Source organism: Hylobates moloch, unplaced genomic scaffold (genome assembly GCF_009828535.3).
Source record: "Hylobates moloch isolate HMO894 unplaced genomic scaffold, HMol_V3 SCAFFOLD_7, whole genome shotgun sequence".
NCBI classification, from domain to species: domain Eukaryota; kingdom Metazoa; phylum Chordata; class Mammalia; order Primates; family Hylobatidae; genus Hylobates; species Hylobates moloch.
The window spans coordinates 13,514,211-13,519,616 of NW_026652282.1; positions in this window are offsets into that span (position 1 = coordinate 13,514,211).

A 5,406-nucleotide genomic window follows, 5' to 3' on the forward strand; every position below is an offset into this window, starting at 1 on the left:
TTTTACAAAGAGAGTCATTTGAACAGTATAACAGTGCCAGAATAAGGTATAATTAAAGCACAGTTTATTTGCCCCTTAATCCTGCAGGAAAGGTCAAGTCCAGTGGAACACAGACCTTGTCTTTTTATCTCCATATTCCTAGGACTTGGAAATATGTCAAGCATGCAATAGATGTTCAAATAAACATTATATATGTAATATATGTATATATATAATTTATTTATTTATTTATTTGAGACAGAGTCTCACTCTGTTGTCCAGACTGGAGTGCAATGGTTTGATCTTGGCTCTGGGTTTGGATTGAGAATGTTTTAAGCTATAAACATTGGTCAGATATGTGGGTACCCCGGTGACTAGTGAAGATGCGCAATGGCATTGAATGTGATCAACTGTGTTGTGTAGAGAAAGGTAGGCCCAGGGACTTAGGGAGGCCATCTGGGATGGAACATGTATATTTTGAATAGCTTCAGTTTACTCGCCCTGACCATGGTCAGCTAGTTCAAATGGAATTCATAGCTCTGATGTGTGATAACTTTAGTAAAGATAGTTTGTTTTGAAAGGTAAGCAGAGGAAACCACAAAATCAGAATGGGCATTCCTTTGAGGAGGACAAATAAGAAGTGGGTAACTGAAATTGTTCCTACCCGAATGCATTTGTGCTGAATTTCCAAGTACTTAAAAAAATTGTGAAATTACAAATGAAAGTGAAATTTATAGTTATTACCTTTTGTTAGTTACTGCCCACACCAGTATTTTTGTTTTAGTAGAGACATGTTTTTGCCACTTGACCAGGTGGTTTGAATCCTGACCTCAGGTGACCGCCTTGTACAGGCATGAGCCACCGCACCTGGTCTCTATTTTTATTTTTGAGACAGGATCTTGCTTTGTCACCCAGGCTGGAGTGCAGTGGCACAATCACTTGGCTCACTGCAGCCTTGACCTCCTGGGCTCAAGCAATCCTCCTGCCTCAGCCTCCCCAGTAGCTGGGACTACAGGTGTGTGCCACCACACCTGGCTAATTTTTTATTTTTCTTTTGTAGAGAGGGAGTCTCACTATGTTGACCAGGTTGGTGTCGAACTTCTGACCTCAAGAGATCCTCCCGCCTCAGCCTTCCAAAGTGTTGGGATTACAGATGTGAGCCACCATGCCTGGCATTATTTTTCTTTTTCTGTAACTGTAATTTTATATTAGTGGTCTTACTCAGTTGCCCATTTGCCTGCCATGAGTACACAAATAATACTGTTTATGGTCTACTTTCACATACATGGTGAAATTACAAGAGCAGAAGGCCCCTGTACACACTCAAGGGAAAAACAATAGTACTCAAAGTAAAGAAAATCAAGAGTTATTGGGCTTCCTATAAAACAAAAGGGTTTGAATCAGAAAGCAGCAGAAAAGTCAAATAAATTTTCCTTATGACTGTCAACTTAAAAATCACAAGATCTATAAATTTAGAAAGGAGACTTTCTTTTTTAAAACATTTTCTTTTCTTTTCTTTTTTTTTTTTTTTTGAGACAGAGTCTCACTCTGTTGCCCAGGCTGGAGTGCAGTGGCGTGATCTCGGCTCACTGCAACCTCCGCCTCCCAGGTTCAAGTGATTCTCCTGCCTCAGCCTCCCGAGTAGCTGGGATTACAGGTGGATACTACCACGCTCGGCTAATATTTTTGTTGTTGTTGTTGTTGTTTTTTGAAACAGAGTTTCGTTCTTGTCACCCACGCTGGAGTGCAATGGTGCGATCTCAGCTCACTGCAACCTCCGCCACCCAGGTTCAAGCAATTCTCCTGCCTGAGCCTCCTGAGTAGCTGGGATTACAAGTACCCGCAACCACGCCCGGCTAATTTTTGTATTTTTAGTAGAGATGGGATTTCACCATGTTCGCCAGGCTGGTCTTAAACTGCTGACCTCAGGTGATCCACCCGCCTTGGCCTCCCAAAGTGCTGGGATTACAGGTGTGAGCCACCATGCCTGGCCTAACTTTTACATTTTTTAGTAGAGACAGGGTTTCAACATGTTGGTCAGGCTGGTCTCAAACTCCTGACCTCAGGTGATCCGCCTGCCTCAGCCTCCCAAAGTGCTGGGATTACAGGTGTGAGCCACTGCACCTGGCCAAAATTTTTCTTACCTTTCGAGTCAGAGTCTCACTCTGTTGCCCGGGCTGGAGTGCAGTGGCATGATCTGGGATCACTGCAACCTCTGCCTCCCAGGTTCAAGTGATTCTCATGCTTCAGCCCCGCAAGTAGCTAGGATTACAGGTGCCTGCCACCACACCTGGCTAATTTTTTATTTTTAGTAGAGATAGGGTTTCACCATGTTGGCCAGGCTGGTCTCGAACTCCTGACCTTAAGTGATCTGCCTGCATTGGCCGCCCAAAGTGCTGGGATTATAGGTGTGAACCACTGTGCCTGGTGACTTTCTTTTCTTTTCTTTCTTTTTTTTTTTTCTGAGACAGAGTCTTGCTCTGTCACCCAGGCTGGAGTGCAGTGGCACGATCTCGGCTCACTGCAACTTCCGCCTCCTGGGTTCAAGCCATTCTCCTGCCTCAGCCTCCCCAGTAGCCGGGATTACAGGTGTGCACCACCATGCCCAGCTAATTTTTGTATTTTTAGGAGAGACGGGGTTTCACCATGTTGGTCAGGCTGGTCTCTAACTCCTGACCTCGTGATCCACCTGCCTCGGCCTCCCAAAGTGCTGGGATTACAGGGGTGAGCCACCGTACCTGGTTTACTTTATTTCTTTGCAGGCTGTAACAGCCTGCAAAGGGGCCATCCCACAGGCTGGGAAGCACACGTTTTAAAGAGATAGGGTCTCGCTATGTTGCCTAGGCTGTTCTCAAACTTGTGGCCTCAAGTGACCCTCCTACCTTGGCCTCCCAAAACCAGAGGCAGGCACTCTGAAGGAGGGTTCAGTTTTATGCTGAACGGGTTGGCTAAACATACATATTCAACAGGTTACAGGAGGAGCTATGAATATTCATGAAGGTGGTCCTGACTCGTGTATTGAATAAACATGCAAATAGCATATGACCCCTGTTCACTTTGGGGTGGAGACTTAACATTTAAATGAATTTCAGTTAAGCCCTATACATCAAAAGATCTTTTCAGGACATGAAGGCACGCAAGTCCACAGCCTCTGTAAACTGGCCAGAGCCAGTCCATGGTTGGTGGTCTTATCAGGAGATAGTTACTGAAATCAGTCCAGTAAAAGCTGTAGTTTTGACTGGTGTAACAGGATGCAGTCAGTTAGCATCTGTGAGCTAGATGAGTTATAATTGTTTTAATATTGCTTATTTAAAACGTTTTTATTTTTTATTTTTTTGAGACAGAGTTTCGCTCTTTTGCCCAGGCTGGAGTGCAGTGAGCCACTGCACCCGGCAAGACTTTTTTTTTTTGTGAGTAATTTTAGGTTCACAGCAAAACTAAGTGGAAAGTACAGAGTTCCCATACACCTGTACCTGCAGAGTGGTACATTTATTATAATCAGTGAACCTACATTGACGCATCATTTTTGCCTAAAGTTGATAGGTTTTTGTTTTGTTTTTTTGAGACGGAGTTTCGCTCTCATTGCCCAGGCTGGAGTGCAATGGCGTGATCTTGGCTCACAGCAACCTCTGCCTCCTGAGTTCAAGCGATTCTCCTGCCTCAGCCTCCCGAGTAGCTGGGATTACAGGCATGCGCCACCACACCTGGCTAATTTTGTATTTTTAATAGAGATGGGGTTTCTCCATGTTGGTCAGGCTGGTCTCGACCTCCCGACCTCAGGTGATCTGCCCGCCTTGGCCTCCCAAAGTGCTGGGATTACAGGTGTGAGCTACTGCGCCTGGCAGAAAGTCCGTAGTTTATTTACACCAGGGTTTGCTCTTCCTGTTGTCCATTCTGTGGGTTTGGATAAATGTATAATGACATGTATCCATCATTACAGTATTATACAGAATAGTTTCACTGCCCTAAAATTCCTTTGTATTCTGCCTATTCATCCCTCTCTTCCTCCTACCCGCTGACAACCACTGATCTTTTTACTGTCTCTCTAGTTTTGCTTCTTCTAAAATGTCATATAGTTGAAGTCATACAGTATGTAGCTTTTTCACATTGGCTTCTGTCACTTGGTAATATGCACTTGAGATTCCTTCATGTTTTTTCATGGCTTGGTAGCCCATTTTTTTTTTTTAACACCAAATTATATTCCTAGAGATTGGTGTATTTTTTCCACTTTACAGATGAAGGAATAGGCACAGAAAGGATAAATAACTTGCCCAAGGCCGGGTGTGGTGGCTCACGCCTGTGATCCCAGCACTTGGGGAGGCCGAGGTGGGTGGTCACTTGAGACCAGGAGTTCGAGACCAGCCTGGCCAACATGGTGAAATCCCATCTCTACTAAAAATACAAAAATTAGCCCAGCATGGTGGTGCATGCCTGTAATCCCAGCTACTTGGGAGGCTGAGGCATGAGAATCATTTGGACCAGGGAGGTGGAGGTTGCAGTGAGCCGAGATTGTGTCACTATACTCCAGCCTGGGCAACAGAGTGAGACCCTGTCTAAAAAAAAAGAAAAAAAAAAAAAAAAAAGAACTTGCCCAGGTACAGTTTGTACAGCTCAGTCTGACACTGGAGTCTGAGCTCTTAAACATTTTAGCATGCCTGTGAATCCTAGAGAAATGTGTTTTATCATGATGAAGTTTGTTGCATGATAGAGTTGAGGTCTTTGGAAACCCAGGGTAACAGACCTAGGCACTTTGCTTGCAGAAGGTATCCACAGCTGTCTGTATAGTGACAACAATAAAAAGCCTAGAAGATAAGACTTTGTTTCAAAAAGTTCAGGTATTTAGTTGAGACAGAAAACTGCTGTGTGCTTTTGAAATTTTGGTGAGATGAAGCATGGTGGCTCACTTTTGTCATCACAGGATCTGGGGAGGCCAAAGCAAGAGGATTGCTTGAGCCCGGGAGTTTGAGACCAGCCAGGGCATCATAGTAAGAACCTGTCTTTACAAAAATGTTTTAAGAATTAGCTGGGAGAGGTGGCACGTGCCTGTAGTCCCAGCTACTCTGGAGCCTGAGGCAAGAGGATTGCTTGAGCCCAGAAGTTCAAGGTTGCAGTGAGCTATGAACATGCCACTGCACTCCAGCCTGGGTAACATAGCGAGACACTGTCTCTTAAAAAAAAGACATTCTGAGCTAGGTGCAGTGGCTCATGCCTGTTATCCCAGCACTTTGGGAGGCTGAGGCAGGTGGATTACTTGAGCTCAGGAGTTGGAGACTAGCGTGGGCAACGTGGTGAAACTCCGTCTCTACAAAAAAACCACAAAAATTAGCAGGGCGTGGTGGTGCTCACCTATAGTCCCAGTTACTAGGATGCTGAGGTGGGAGGATCGCTTGAACCCAGGGAGCAGAGGTTACAGTGAGCCATGATTGC